At 30.5% G+C, this 16,343-nt stretch overlaps 1 long non-coding RNA gene across 1 annotated transcript in view; it reads left to right on the forward strand.

Moving 5' to 3' along the window:
* LOC132937944 (uncharacterized) overlaps nucleotides 1-11,127 on the forward strand; it is a 36,976-nt gene extending 25,849 nt beyond the window's left edge. The window contains exon 3 of the long non-coding RNA XR_009663859.1: nucleotides 10,878-11,127. This is a non-coding gene — a long non-coding RNA (uncharacterized LOC132937944). The remainder of the gene's footprint in view (nucleotides 1-10,877) is intronic.
* Nucleotides 11,128-16,343: the final 5,216 nt, after the last annotated feature.

Consider the following 16,343-nt stretch of genomic DNA (forward strand, 5'->3'; position numbering starts at 1 on the left):
GGAACAATTTATCTAGTTTAACACCCACACGAATTAAACATTTATTTAGGAAACCTATGTATTACAACGAGTTAAGAAGGCTATTGCAAAAGTTAAATAATTAGTTTTTAAGTTATAGCCTGAACAGTGAACACCCTTTTTTTCAATTTATTTGTTTTGATGTACCTGTGTAGTTAAACATGCTGAAAACGTTGGGGAAGTCTGAAATTACCGGTCAGACTTATTTTAAAGTTATAGCTATATAATTTAAATTTTTGGTATTTTCAGATACGCCCGGCGTGGTCACTTTTTTTGATGCCGCGCGTCAAAATTTCCGATCGGCCTAGTAGGCGGTGTACATCAAAGGAAAGCCGTGCGGGTTGTGCCACTCGCCTATGCCGCGTGTTTGTGGACGAATTTTCAGAAAAAATGCGCGGCATCAGTATACTTATTTTTTCAGTTTTTAAATTATTTATTAAGTATCCGGACAAACTTTTTTTTCAAATGCCGCATTGTGTGGACGCGTATTTGCGTGCGGCCGTGCTGAGGGTTAAAAGCTGCTTCGTCTGGACGCGTTAGTAAGACCACTATGTGATGGGTGGGTGCAGAATTAATTTTGCGATTTACTATATTATAAATTAATAATTATTATAAATACCATAGGTATATTTCAAAACCATGATAATGTTAGATGGGACAAATATGCATTAGGTAAACGGCAGTCTCGCCATGCCGTCGTGTTGCTTTTTATTACGAAATTATCATACTAGAAATATCAAATGTCCGTATGCGTCAACAACGCCTTTCGTCGATTCGAATAATAATATTTTCCCTTTCTCTAGGCATAGTTCCCTAATATTTTCTTAATTGTATCTCGAGGAAATCCTTATCTGATATAATATACCTATTTCAGATACTTTATAAATTGTATATGCTCTAAAGTCTAAATTGTATTTTTGGGTCGAGTCGTATATGTATTATGTTTATGAGTTTTTATATTGACTGCAGACAAACAATTCATAAAAAAAAGAATTAAATTAACGACCCTTTGAACACACAAATTTTTTTAAAGAACGTGAACGTGAACGCGTTATTTTGAAAAAAACACGAACGTGAACGTGAACGAGTTCCTTTTTTAAGGATTGAACGTGAATGAATTCATTTTTTTAGTGAACGTTCCAAACACTGCAAGGACGGGATGACATTATGACAACAACAACACCCTGCATCGGTGTCTTTGATCCACCTTCTAGTCTCTACTCTCTACCGTGTACCCATAATCTAAGAGAGATTCTGTCCATAGCATAATCAGAATTAGTCTAGCTAACACACTTGTAGGACTTAGTTGGTCGTGGAGCAAGTCCTCTAAATCGCTGCCACCTGCCAGCTTAAGTCGATTCGACGATTCCCAGCATTTATAAACAGTGTAACTAATATTTGTCGGCAGAGACTTTTCGCTCTGCCCTCGAATTTATTTTATTTTAATAAGTATTAATAAATAAAACCTTATAATATTTCAAACTTTTGTCTCCTTTAACTCATTTAAACCTCTCCTTCGTCTCGACCTGATCCACATTGCCAATACCAACCATCTGCACAAAGTAGAACTCAAACTTTAAAACTTCAAAATTTAAAACTAACAACTGTTACCTACCTACTACATACCTACCTAAAAAAATTAATAAAAATAATATGAGAATAATTAAAGCATATTGAGTAGAGCACAAATGTATACTATATCCTATATTATATAGTACCAAGTACCTACCTACCTATTTAATATCATAGAAATATATAAATTACAAAAATTAGTGCAAATACTTAATTTACTACAAAAGTCAATATACCTAAAATTAATATGATAATTTATTTAACTCATTGAATGATGAATTAAATAAACCAATATTACAGATAGAATTACCAACCAACATAAGTGTATTCACAGGTGAGTGCATATTGTATTGCACTAAAACCAAAAAAAGAATAAGATAAGTATTTATTCATAGAATTAAATGAATTAATTATAAAATTGAAATGCTCTATTAGTTCTGGGAATCAATGTGATTATTGAGTTAATAATATTAATGATATTAATAAAATTGCTTATATGATCATGCAGGCCCGATTGCAGGGTTTGATCCCCATTTATAGTTTAAATATCATAAAAAAACTTTTGAACAGAACTTAAATACTGATATTGAGAGATACTATCCGAATGCCAAACTAAAGAGGCATAGGAACAATACAGAACTTTTAAGGCTGATTCATTATTAAAATCTGTACACATTCGTTTTATTAAACCTAATTTCGTATACGATTTATTTTTTATGGTATCAACATGATATTTAAAAGAAAGTTTGGAGTAAAAAAATAACACATAAGTCATTAATTACATTTTACGAGGCCAGTTTATACTATCAAGGAAATAGGTAGTTGGAAATTCATGTGTATAATATATGAATTAATAAGAAAGTGGCTGGTTAGTAAATGTAATTCAATATAGCTACATAGTAGCGTCGTATTTTCGGGATGGGATTGGGGGACCCTTGATGATTTTTTTCCAGGTATAACCATCATTTTAGTGTATTTATCGGTAGTATTTCCATTTTTATAAATATAAAAAAAGAGTAAGAAAACATTTTTTTGAAGGAAGGTTGGACAATTGTTTAAACTGAAACTCTTCCTACTATTAAAATATTTGTAAAAGTAATTTACGTTCAAAAAATTTTCGTAGGTTGACAACTTGGAGAGAACACATGTTATGAGGTATGAGAATAATACTTTTTGAACCAGGCACGGCTCCGTCCAGATGAAATCAATATTGGTTTCGAATTTCGATAGGCCTCCGTGATGTACGCGTACCTACACGTCAAATAAACAGTCAAATTGTCCTTAAACGCTTGTTCTGTCGTTGACAAAAATAATTATTGATGGAGGCCTATCGATGCTAGGAATTATTTATAATTGAACATTCTTATCATGTAAAACAATACCGTTGAAAGATAAAAATGTTATCACATGATTAATGGAAAATCTAGTTTTATAGAATGATATTTTTTTGAATACAATTGTATGGAAAAAACTTCAACCAGAAAAAACAATTTTCGAACCAATTATGGAATGGAACATAATATTATATTTATTGGAAACTTAAATTTTGGAACACTATTTTAACTGTTTCTTAGGTGGAATTATTTCATTATGGAATTGTATACTTCATTAGGTATTGTAAAAAAAAATTTAAAAAATTGCATAAGGATAATATTTGTAGTTTTTTTTATAGAATATTAGCATCATATTTTAGATGTTTTAGGAGATTATAAATCCGGACTTTAAGTCTAACATGGATTCGTATATTGTATAGTCCTGCAGTTAACATATAGATGGTTGCAGGATTGGGCAAGTTCCTAAATTTATTGTAACTCGTTACAAAAATATATACCAACCATAATCGTAGAAACATTGAATATCCCCACTGGCCAGATTATAATTGTGAAAACCAAAATGAACTAATTACCTATAACCACTTATGAATTATTAAAGTACAAAAAGAACAACGTAACTTGTAACTTCCATATAAAGTTATAGGAAAATTTGTGACTAGTTACAAGTTACAAGTTAAATTTAAAATGAGTAACTTGTTACAATTTACAAAAGTTACCGAGTTGCATAATATAGTTACAATATACATAATATGTATTTCCAATTTACTCATAATAATACGTGTTTCACATGAATTATTAATTTTCAAAACTATGCAGATTCCAAATAACGTGTTTTTGTTTATCCAATTTCTCAACTGTATTTGTTCCTAAGAATTATTATTTTATTTATTAATTTTCCAAACATAGACAGTTCCTAATCGTATTTTTTCTACATATAATTTTAAATAATAAATATCATTAATATGCAATTTTCAATTTTCTCCAGCCAGATATTAACGTTTCTAAAAAAAATGTTATGGAATCGATGGTGCTCCTGTAAAATTCCATTCTAAATAATAAATATAAAATTGCCTATATCAAACCCCTTAACATGAGGGTATGAAGCGGCTAAGAATAATAGGAGACTTACCTATAGACTAATAGACTACGTTTATCGCGAATTAGGATTTACGTGCGTATTTTTTTTCCTGGGAAATACGGTCCGAGAGAATACGGTCCGGGAGTATACTTTCCAGATTTGTACGGTCCGTGACAATACAGTCCGCATATTTTGAAATTCCGCGATTATACGGTCCGGCATAATACGGTTCGAACAATATTTTATTCCGCATTTCTACGGTCCGCGACTATACGGTGTACGTAATTTTTTTTCCGCGAGAATACGGTCCGGGATTATACTTTCCAGATTTATACGGTCCGTGACAATACGGTCCGCCAGTTTACATTCCGGAATTCTACAGTCCGTGAAAATACTTTCCGAGCTTAAACATGCGTCCCTATTTCCCTCTTGAAATTATATAATATAATAATATATCGCGTGTGTATAATATGTATAATGTACGTATATATGATTATCCGAAGGAGTAAGTCTCCACCGTAACTCGGCATAACGGGTACGACTGTCACTGTAAATATAATAATATGTTCGCCCATAAATGTGGCTTTTTTTAAAAAATTATTATTTAATATGATATTTTCAATAGGTGAATTTGGCACACGGTGAATAATAAAAGTTTCACATGAATAATTTGTGAGGGAAGCTGTTCACTAACAACACCTCGGAAACGGCGTGGCTTTATGGTGGTTATTATTAGACGTCACGGGATTTTGTGAAATACGGAGTTTTTTGGTTTATACAAATTCAATATTTCGAAACATTTCGTTTATCTAAACTTAAAAATATACTCTGATATTTATATATGACTATAGGTAAAACAACACTTTTAAAACTAGATTTTCATAAATATCGAAATACCTAATCAGAAAAATAATTTCATTCGGAAACCAAACATTGTTCCTAAAAAAATGAGCCAATGTCATAATATAATATTATTGTCATAGAAAAAGGAAAAACTTAAAAACGATAAAGATAAAAAAAAAAATAAAATAAGAAATACGATTATTTTTTCAAACATCTTTTATTACGACATCGAATAAAATATGAAAAAACGTTAATTTTTAGTCAAAATAAAAATCACCCGGTATACGATGAGTGATGACGAGCGCCGAGCGGTGCACCCGCATTTCGTTTAAGGACATAATAATATAATATTGGTAGTTTTAAATATTATTAAATAACTTTTGTCCCGAATACAACAGACCATACTGGAATATTGACTATGTATATATCGAGGAGAGAGAACCTGCAGGGTTGAGTATTTACCGTTGTATTCTTGTTTGAAGAGCAATAATCCCCGCAACTGATGTTGCCATGTTCGTCTATCATATATATTCGTATAATATATATTATATTTGTTTACTTCACTTGTCAAGTCTCGATGGCAATAAAACTAACATACTAATAATGATGTCATATACAATATACTACGTATGTCGTATATAATATGATATCGTGACCGTCGGATGTTCGTCGTCGTTTGATTGACGTATTATAATGTGTACAACAGCTGTAATGAAGTTATAATTTCAAAAATGTAAATATTTGACTTCGAGCACGATAAATAAATATCATAATTTAAACTGAAATCCCTCCCCCCCCCTAAAAAAAAATAATTCGATTTTATAGAAAAAATGTCGGGAAAACGGAGCGTGGATGCGCGTGATCTTTATATATTTTCTTTGATTATACGGTTTTATAGAAAATCGTAAAAATATAAAGCGGACCTACTCGCAAGATATAAGATATCGAGATGATGTGTGCTACTACAAAAGGTACAATATTAGGTACGTGTTTATCATAAAAATGAATATTTGACTTTTTCGATAAAATCAATGGCACGGGCTGTGAGTTAAAGCAATTTTAAGTTGAAAAAATATATATATTATAATGACGCCAACAATTATGGCGTTATCCACTAAATTATTGTATTTTCGGGGTGATTTTTTATTATTTTTTTAGTATGATTCAATAGCACTTCAATTTATATACTGTTCGAAGCCAACACTCGGAAATTCGCCAGTGTTAAATTAGCGATAAACGGGTGAAAATTCTTGGCCGATTCTGGGGGATTAATCGTCCGTATAAATATACCACAAATCTAAACCCCATTTCATCGCAAATAATTTCATTTGCGTTCATTTGTCGACACTTGCAATAATGTGATTATTATGTGCTATAACCTACCTACCTCCTATATATAACTATATGTATGACCCATCGAGTTCATTTTGGCACTCCGTCACGGTTTAAAAAAACAGTGGTCCGAAAACAATTTTTTTTAAATAAAAATATTTCTTAGTTTTAGGACCACTGTTTTTTAAAATTCATAATGGTTGCCAAGTGCTAATATGAACTTGACGAAATACATAGTCTAACACATGTTTTTTCCTATTCTCAAAATCAAAACGAACATTAATTAAACTAAAGAACATTTGTTTTTAGGTTACTAACTTATACCAACCACTTTTAATAAAAACATACCTACTCAGATTGCCGTACTTATGTAAAATTATTTAACTATAAATAATTTATTTATATTTCTCGTAAAATTATCAAATCAACTTGTTTATGCTATGAATAAATTTTATCGAGAGATGTTTGTATTCATAAAAGTAATTTGCAAATTAAATACGAACATTTCGGAAAATTTTTAAATTCATCAGTTCAAAATATGTAGTGTACCTGCGCATATATATTATTATTCTCGTTATTTTTTAACATAATGGGAATCTAGATATCTGTGTAGAGTTTATATTTTTAGCCAAAATTTTATTTAAATTAAAATTTTAGTGATTATTCTAAAATAATATCAGATACATTGCATAGCTATAAACTAAACCTAGGTATAAACTAAAATGTAAGTAATATTATAACATTGTGGACAAATAGGTATAAATAAGTGTTTCAATTTTTCAAAGCTGTTTGTCGTAAGTACCTCTTAAGTAATTTAATAACCCGTAATATTATCTTATAAACTTGATAATATTATTAGCATATAAATTATTATTTTTGACAGCAATATCGTAAAGTTATATTACGCAATTATATTATTACATTAATGTGTGTAGTCTGCATTGTTATTATTTTATTTTTATTAACATAATATATATTATTAACACATATTAACACTGCCGTGTCGCTGGATATTTAATATTATACAGTTTAAAATATTCACAGTAATTATTATTTCTATACCTACCTAAATATACAAGTATTAAACTTAATCTAAATTCGAAAGTATAGGTACTATTTTAAAGTTTTAAATTAAAATCGTTGACATGTTTTAATAATTTTGTTACGTCATACGAAACTCACAATAAAATCAAAAACATCCTGTTCTTTATTCTACTCGACCTCGATGTGTACCTGCAATAATAACCGTGGTTCAGCGAAAAACATTATTTTATCAATTGTTCTCGAGGCCTTCTGCGTGCTCTATTTACAATACTGCAGGTCAACATAATATTATGTCGACTAATTTTTCGAGCTGTTTCATTCATTTTTCCGTTCTTGCGCGTGTACAGGTGGTAGGTACATGGCAGAAACGGGCCTAGAAGTCACCCATTCAAATTTAAATTACCCTTTTTTGTCTAACATTATAATAAAAAATAACGACCCCATCCCATCGCCACCCCCTCTCTTGTATCCGCCACTGGTACAAGGTAAAATTGTGTGATTTTCTTAAATACGGCTATAATATTACCGTGAAAACGTAAAATATAAAATCGAAGATAATGTCTTATATATTATGTATTTAATTTTATTCATTATAATATATTTTCTCGTTCCGGAAAATATTTTGGGCGAGAACCGAACAAACTATACTTCGCAAGCCGTGACTTTTGTGATCTTTGACCATTTTAAAAGTATCACTTGCACTATATAAAATATATATAGTATATAATCTTAATAAATTATAAAATATACGACCAGCTTGTGTTCTAAAAACAATTACGCGTGAGACAACCGGATAATAAAGTCGACAAATTAAACCAGAGTTAAATTACATTAAGTCCTCTTTAGTAAGTAATTTGCACAATCCGAAGAAGCGGCCGTTTCGCACTTTTGATAACTTTTCCTCTCTCACCGTCGTTTCGTAATTGAAGCTTTTTTATATTTTCTTTTTTTTTCCGTTGAGAATTTCTCACCGTACTACGATAATACTGCTACTGCAGTTTCAAACAAGTTTTCTTCTGCGTGTACTTCACCACGCGTGCGCATCCTGCTCGATTTTCACCGTCCCGCACGCCCCTGCAGACCACTGGAGTGCACTATATTATAAACACTAACGGGAAGGGGTTTTAAACGTGAAATATTACTGTTTTTTACACCGCCGCCTTCTCAAACGTTAACGCAATAACGCTATACGAATAATAAAAAAAAAAAATCCTTAAGTAAAAAAAAAAAAATGACCGACCGACGTCCGCCACGCATATTATTTGTTTACCCGTCATAGGTACCTATATAATACACACACTCCGGCAAGTCTAATTACACGTACACGGTGTGTACCTACACATTTCACACGCCTATTTATGATGGGTATATATCGTATATTAATTTATCAGCTGTTGTACGGTGTTATTGTATACGTATATTATTATTATTATTATTATTATTATACAACACAAAGGCGCTTATAATATAGTCGTACTTATGTCCTTGTTAAAATCGCTTTGAACTCGGAGCGCGCCCTCGCCAATACCTTGTTTTACCCCTCGTTTCGCTAGCACGCCCCCGCCCTACCCCCAAGCCACCGCAATATTGCGAGTTAATTAAGATTCTATTCACGGTTAATTGGAGGGGGTGATTTCCAAGTATTCCGGCGCCACCATTTTGCCGCCTTGCCGTCTCCCTGCTCCCCCCCACGCCGCTTCCCTTACCAAACACAGTCGCAACGATTGCGGTATGGATATTATTATGATGATGAGTATTATTATTATTATTAAGCGTGACGTCGAGACGACGACGATGACGCCACACACGCGCTCTCGCCGTTCACAGCGGTCAGGAACGGTTTTTATTTCCGACGTTTCGCCTTATCGGCGGATATTATATACTTCGATAACCTCTTACCTACCCCCGATACTCGTACACTTCGCTATATTATATACTCACCCTCTAAATCGCCCCTCCGCCGCGGTCGAAACGTTTTAAACACTTCTATGGCTATTATGCGCTGTTACAGCTGTCACTCCCGTCGCGGCCGCGGCGGCGGCGCGCGGTGACTATCAACACAAGTTATCGGAAATAAATATTATATTATACCACAATACGTGCGTATTATAAGTATATCATACTTGGATTATGCGAGGGTTGAAACACGCGGTAAAAGAACCGTCCCGTATTTACGTATACTTTTTCCCGGGGGTCATAGGGGGCGGCGCCTATGGTTGCACTAGCCTCGATCGTATTTTTCCTCGCTAATATACGGCGCACATTATTAAACATTATAAAAATATTAAAACCCAGAACCCGAGATCCACACGTCAAACGCGTTTCTAATATATTATACGCAATCGAACCTATCGTCGTCTGTTTGCACTTTCCCTCTGGTGTATTCCATGGACAAGCAAATCCAAAATCGTGCGCAAGAAAATACGATAAATGTGAACATGCCTACTGTATTTTATTCAATGATTATAATTAGTGTATAATACTCTCGACTATATATTATCCCACCATCTAAAATCATGTCACTGGAACACCTAATCTATAGCTATATAGCATTAGTAACTATAAAATTTGGTCAAGCTGCCACTGATTCACCATATCGATATTTCAACAAAAGAAATGTGTCCTTATAAACTGGGAATATATAATATTTTAACAACACGATATTATTAAAGTGTTGTTTATTTTATTTTTGAAAACGCTTTTGATTATTTTACTTGAGATTAAAATATCCTTTTAGACACTTACATACTTTTTCTAAGTTATACAGGTAATGCATTATATACTGGTTTTTTGAAAATGTACAGGAGAGTATAATACTAGAGTAAAGTTTAAATTGAGTTTCATCTTAATGGGTCGTCAACTCAATCAACGAAGTACGGCTTAGGTTTATATATTACAAGCAAAAATGAGAATTATAGCATACCTTTGATCAAAGTTTTGTTTGAATGAATTAACAAAACTTTTTCCTGTGTACATTTAAAAATTAAGTTTTCTTGTATGATAGCCATGTAGACTTCCAATGATTAGAATTAAACGAATATCTTATCATAGTTTTCAGATCAAAAGAAAATATTCCCTTCGAACTTTTTCAAGTTGAAATGCTATAAGATATTATACGTACCTACCTCTACTACTCGTATTTTAATTAAATGATAGGTACGTGTAAAAATCTCTCTAATAATAATGTAAAATCATTTTTCCATTATATTGGACCATAATAAAATATGTAAAAACACAATCGCACAACAGTCGCATTAACATTTGTAGGTGTGTACTTACTCCTACCAGTAGGCCGTAGGCGTTGCCCACTAAATGTACTGTATGCGTAGGTACAATTTATTTACTCTATTTGTACGATTTGAGTCATATTTTAACTATACAATATACGTCATATTCATTATATTTTGTCACATAAATAATTATAATTGTCATGCATATTTTAATCACGTTTGTTCGTACTATTGTTTCTATCGTTCGAGTGCGAAACGCAATTATTAGAGGACAAACCTAATATTATAGTATAAAATACAGTTAATGAACTTAAGTAATATACCTATACCTATGTTAGTAAAAGATTTTTAATATTAATATATTTAAAAAATAATACAATATATTTTATTTACTAACTGTTATAATTCGAATCTTATGATTTTAAGATGACGACGAGAAGGATCAAAATTCTTCAGACGGACAGGATTCCACATCGCATCTTCGTAGACTAACTTGGTTGGCCCCGCGTATTCTTGGGACATAACACATATTTAAGACTGTTATTGCTTGAGAATACACGTAGTTGACAAGTTTAAACTTATTGTGCTGCATCGACAATAACTATACATTTTGTGTGATATAATTTATTGTATATTTTATTTATTAGAATTAAGCGTAACATCCCTAGTTTATATTTGTATGGCATTTTATATAAGCTTCGTATAATAGTTGATAAAATATAATAACAAATTATAATATTGTATAATATAAGATATAAATTATTGATATTGTATAGTACTATGGTGTATAAAATAATATGATATTGTACCATAATTATTGTTTTACTTATATTAAAAAAATTTACTTAAGACTAAAATGCGTTATTCTTATAATTTCTTGTCTTAATATGTAAATATATTCGCACAGAATATAATTCTGTAGTGCGAAACACGCGATTATAATACGGTAAAACCTTCTTATGACGGACACCCCATTACACGGAAATATTCTTTGAACGGAAAACAACGACAGTCCCGTATAACCAATAGCCTATATATTTAAGACACCCTTTAACGGGAAAATCCGTTGGTACCGAGCGATTCCGTTATAAGGAGGTTTTACTGTATTGCATTGCATAGTAGGTGGATTCTTATATAAGCAGAGCCATGCTAACTACATAATTGGCACCCTAGCCCCTGGTGCAATCTATTTGATGCCATTAATCAACGTGACATTTAATATGATTTCTAGGAACCTACAAAAACCATTATTGATGTAAAAATTTTGCTAAAATTGCAAGAAGTTTGACATATCAAATAATCTTAATTGATTTGCATATATATATTGGTACTGAATGCTGTAACGTACGAGTTGGACGTACGTTTTTGTAGAAGTGTATTATTGCGGAGGTTTGATCCAAGTGTTTTGCCATGAAATAAGACTTATAGGTTAGATAGTTTTAAAATATTTTTTTTAAATAAATTAATAACAAATAAAAATATAAACATATTATATCTTTTAATTTAGCGCCCCTAAAAATGTCGGCGCACCTGGTGCCTCAGAGCATTTGCTCCCTTTGTAACTCCTTTGGTTAGGTTATATGTTAAACTTAACTGATCCACCCCTCTGCGGCTCCCCTCCAATGCATCCATGAATATAGGTAATTAATTTATGATATATAAATTATATAATCCGTTAGAGTACTTTGCGGTAATATTAATTGGTAGATTAGATCAAGGGTCGACAACAATTGTTTGTGGTCCACGAGTCAGATTTATATTTTGTATTGAATAGACATCGTATACAAAAACCATGAACTAAGATAGTATAAAATGGACTGGACACAGCTATGGATTAAAACGTTATTTGTAGATACCTCGTTAAATTAATGTGTACATCTAAAAGTTATGAACTCAAATAAACTAAATTTGATATGATTATAATATATATTTTTGTTTGAATAAATAAGGTACTGAAAAGTACTGTATTTGAATTGTGGCCAGCGAAAAATTGTAATTAATTTTTTAGCCCTTGACAGCTGGATTGATGACCAGATTCAGATTATTTTAACATTCAAAATGCAAACCGATGATATTTCATTACCCATCTAGGTATCATTTATTTTAAACTTTTTATATTTTGAACTTCGTTACATCTATCACAGGATGCATATGGTAATCTATAATATTTCTATTTATTTACTGAGCTATGTAAAAATAATTTCCGGTATATTATTATGGATAACGTGCATCGTGGTACATGCATCGCACCGATTTTTATTGATATATATTATGGTTATTTATTTATTTTATTAAATTTTAAATTTTGTTGTTTTGTCCTCTAGAACAGTTTATACCTTAACATTTTACATCAGACTGTATAGGCGATAAAGAACTTTTAAATTTTAATGTGTCCGACGTAGGAGATATATTATACAGGAGCTGACTAGTAAAATATTTATTTATTTTAATACAAGTGATTAGCTTATACTTATTATACATCGCATAATTTGTAAGTATATTTGAAATAGAGTTTTACCATAAGTTATGAGGTAAGAATATTTACTAGTTTTCGCTTCAAAATATATAGAATTTATAATTATAATTAATTGATGCAACAATCATAATCGAAATATAAATAATTATTTATCGTTTCGGGTAATTTTAACCAAAAATAAAAACTGTCTTTAATATTTTTAAAATATAATTTATACCCAGGTAATGGACATAGTCGCCGGGCTTAAGTTCAATAAAAAAATAATATACACATGTATACCTACCTAACCCCGTAAAAGAAATTCCCAACGAAATAGATGATATACATTTTTCAGTATTTAAACATTTTATATTATTTTTTCACGTTAACTTAGATATTTGTGATTTGCATTTTATATACAACTGTATATCACTATCGGTATTAATATCATACACGTTACTCATAATAAAAAACGCATGTCTTACAAACAGCCGATTTTAACATAATATATTATATTAAATACTTTTTTACTTCATACTTTTATTTATAACTCCAGAAATGAATTGAAAATGTGGGAAATATGCTCTTATCTAATTTTTAAAATCAGTTCTTTATTTGTTAAAATAAATGAAGAAAAAATATTATCCCTTAAAATATCATGATATAGCAATATTTTTTATACGCTGTAAACTTGTAACCCTCGTCTGATTTAATAAGAAATTCAAAAGTTTTCATCGTCCTTAAATAAATACATAGTATTGAAAAAAAAGTTTTTCTTTTTATCAGAAGTTTTATTATGTATATAATATATACATACAAAGACGGTTGCTACATAATAACGATTAGCTTTGTGATATTCCATTTTTATGATTGATTTAACAAGTATTTGTTATGATTTTATATAATGTAATGTAATCATACTGCTGAATATTATATTGTATCAATAAATAAATAACATGAAACAATATTTTTTTATTGCCGGGTTATGTCATACGATTTATTTAATTTAATATAATATTACCAACTATTAATATATTATCATTATTACTAAAGAAAAAAAAATATGTGATAATTCACTGAAAATAATGAAATTTATAACACATTTATTATTAAAATATTATTTAATGTCATTAACACAGATTTCAATCACTTCTGCGCCCTAAAATCGCTGCGTGCGAGTGTATTATATTATATAAGCTGAAATCATTTGTCAACAACCACCCCGGGAAAACCGATACCCATGTCGAATCCGTTGTTTTCTGGCCCTTTCGACGAGCGCGTGCCCGCGGACAGACGAGCACAATATGCCGGGAGTGTCGTTATATTGTATTATATTATTATTATCATTGTTTCGTTTGGAAAAATCCCCTTAACCTCCCATAACGAGAACCGCAACGGCGTCGGCTCAGGGCATGATGTCGGTGTTCCTGCGAGATTGGGGCATGGGGAAATGTGGAAATGTAAGTCCTGAAAGGGAGGTCCTTTTTTCGTCACCGCGTCCTCCAACCGTCCTATGTGTAGTATACCATATAAATCGTATTACCGTCTACATTACACGCGCACTTTTCGGGATAACATTTACCAACGATTCTCCTTTCCCGGCTTGCGGAATGTAACCGTTTCCGTAATAAGGCCAATATTTGATGTATACCTACACTATACATTCCATACATATCATTATAATATAATGGGTACTAGCTGGTATCTAGTATACGTCTTTTAAAAGTGATCATTCCAATCGTTTGGTATTTTTATTTTTTTACATAAATTAATACAGGCACGTGTAAAACACCTATTATATACGCATAGTGTTCATTTTATTTTATACTATAGATTTTGAAAAAAAAAAAATCAAACTCAATATATAATTCTACAATGCGTTTATTTGTAAAAAAAAACTTGAGTATTTGAGTGAAATTATTATACATAGTAATTAATAATGATTGAAATATTTTCGTAGTAATAATTGGCAATGAATTCTCTACATTTTACATGCAATACGAGATTCTCAGAATGATTTCAAATTATTCACTACAACACTTTTTTCATCATATTATTCCGTTTTTTTTTCTTTTTTTTATTTTCTCGACACATTTCCTTTTTGATATTTTTAGCATTTAATTATTAACGTGATTAATTATTATTTTAAGAACACCTTATTTATTCTATTAATAGCGTTATATAGTTACAATATTTCTTTTTGAACTTTTAAAAATGTTCAATATGATTTCAATGTTATATTAGTTTAAATATAACCACGCAGGATAATGATAAAACTATATGTAAACAGGTGGATAAGTGGATGTCACTCTGCTGTACAGTAGGTTACAAGTGAGTCACTGTAATGGATGGTGTTAAATTTGAATTCAATGATATAATATCATTGTATAAGAAAAACGATTCTGAGCGAAAAGGGCCAGTCAGCCTATGATATTACCAAGTATATTTGATGATATTATTGTGAATAAAGTAATTTATATATAACCTATATACGTGGAGCCTTGTTTTAAATTTTCAATCCTTAGCCATAAAAGTTAAACATTTTATACATTTTTAACTACAAAATAGTTAATAAATTATAAATTTGATAAATGTTGTCAACATTTGAACTTTAAATGCTTATAAAAAAAAATTGTGCCTATGTATTTTTAATATTTTCAACTGCTATTAGAATGATATATCAGGAGCCTTATATTACATTTTCACGCTTTTTTACCCAACAAATAAAATTTTATTGATATTTATAGAAAAAAAAAACTAAAAAAATTAAAAACTGACAATGTCCGTAAACAGCTCAAAATAAGTCAAAATAATTTCAACATTTTATGTTGTATAGAAAATGCTAATATAAATATTCAGTGAAATTTTCAAGTATCTACAGTCATTCGGTTTTTAATTACAAAAAATAAGAAAATTGTTACATGAGAAATCGAGTGAATATTAAATGTTGTAAAAATATAAATTTCAGACACTCATAAAAATTTAATTTAAGTTTCTTGTAGACATTTTTTTTTTGATAAAGATAGACAAACTTATGAGTAATCTTATATTACATTTTCAAATCTTAGATTTAAAAAAAAAATTTTTATGAATTTTCAACACAATATAATTTGCTAATTTTCGTGATTTTTCCGTATTTTGTCAAAATTTGAACTTTAAATGCTTATAAATAAAAACTGTGATTAAGGATTTTTAATTTTTTTCATCTGCCTTTGAAACAATAACCTAGGAGCCTTCTATTAAATTTTCAAGCTTTTTTACTCAACAGATAAAATTTTATTGATATTTATAAAAAAAAAACTAAAAAAAAATTGAAAACTGACAATGTCCGTAAGCAGCTCAAAAAGAGTCAAAATATTTTCAAAATCTTTTGGTGTATAGAAAATCCTAATATAAACATTCAGTCAAAATTTCATGTCCCTACGGTCTTTTGTTTT

This window comes from Metopolophium dirhodum, chromosome 2, assembly GCF_019925205.1.
Source record: "Metopolophium dirhodum isolate CAU chromosome 2, ASM1992520v1, whole genome shotgun sequence".
Taxonomy (NCBI): Eukaryota; Metazoa; Arthropoda; class Insecta; order Hemiptera; family Aphididae; genus Metopolophium; species Metopolophium dirhodum.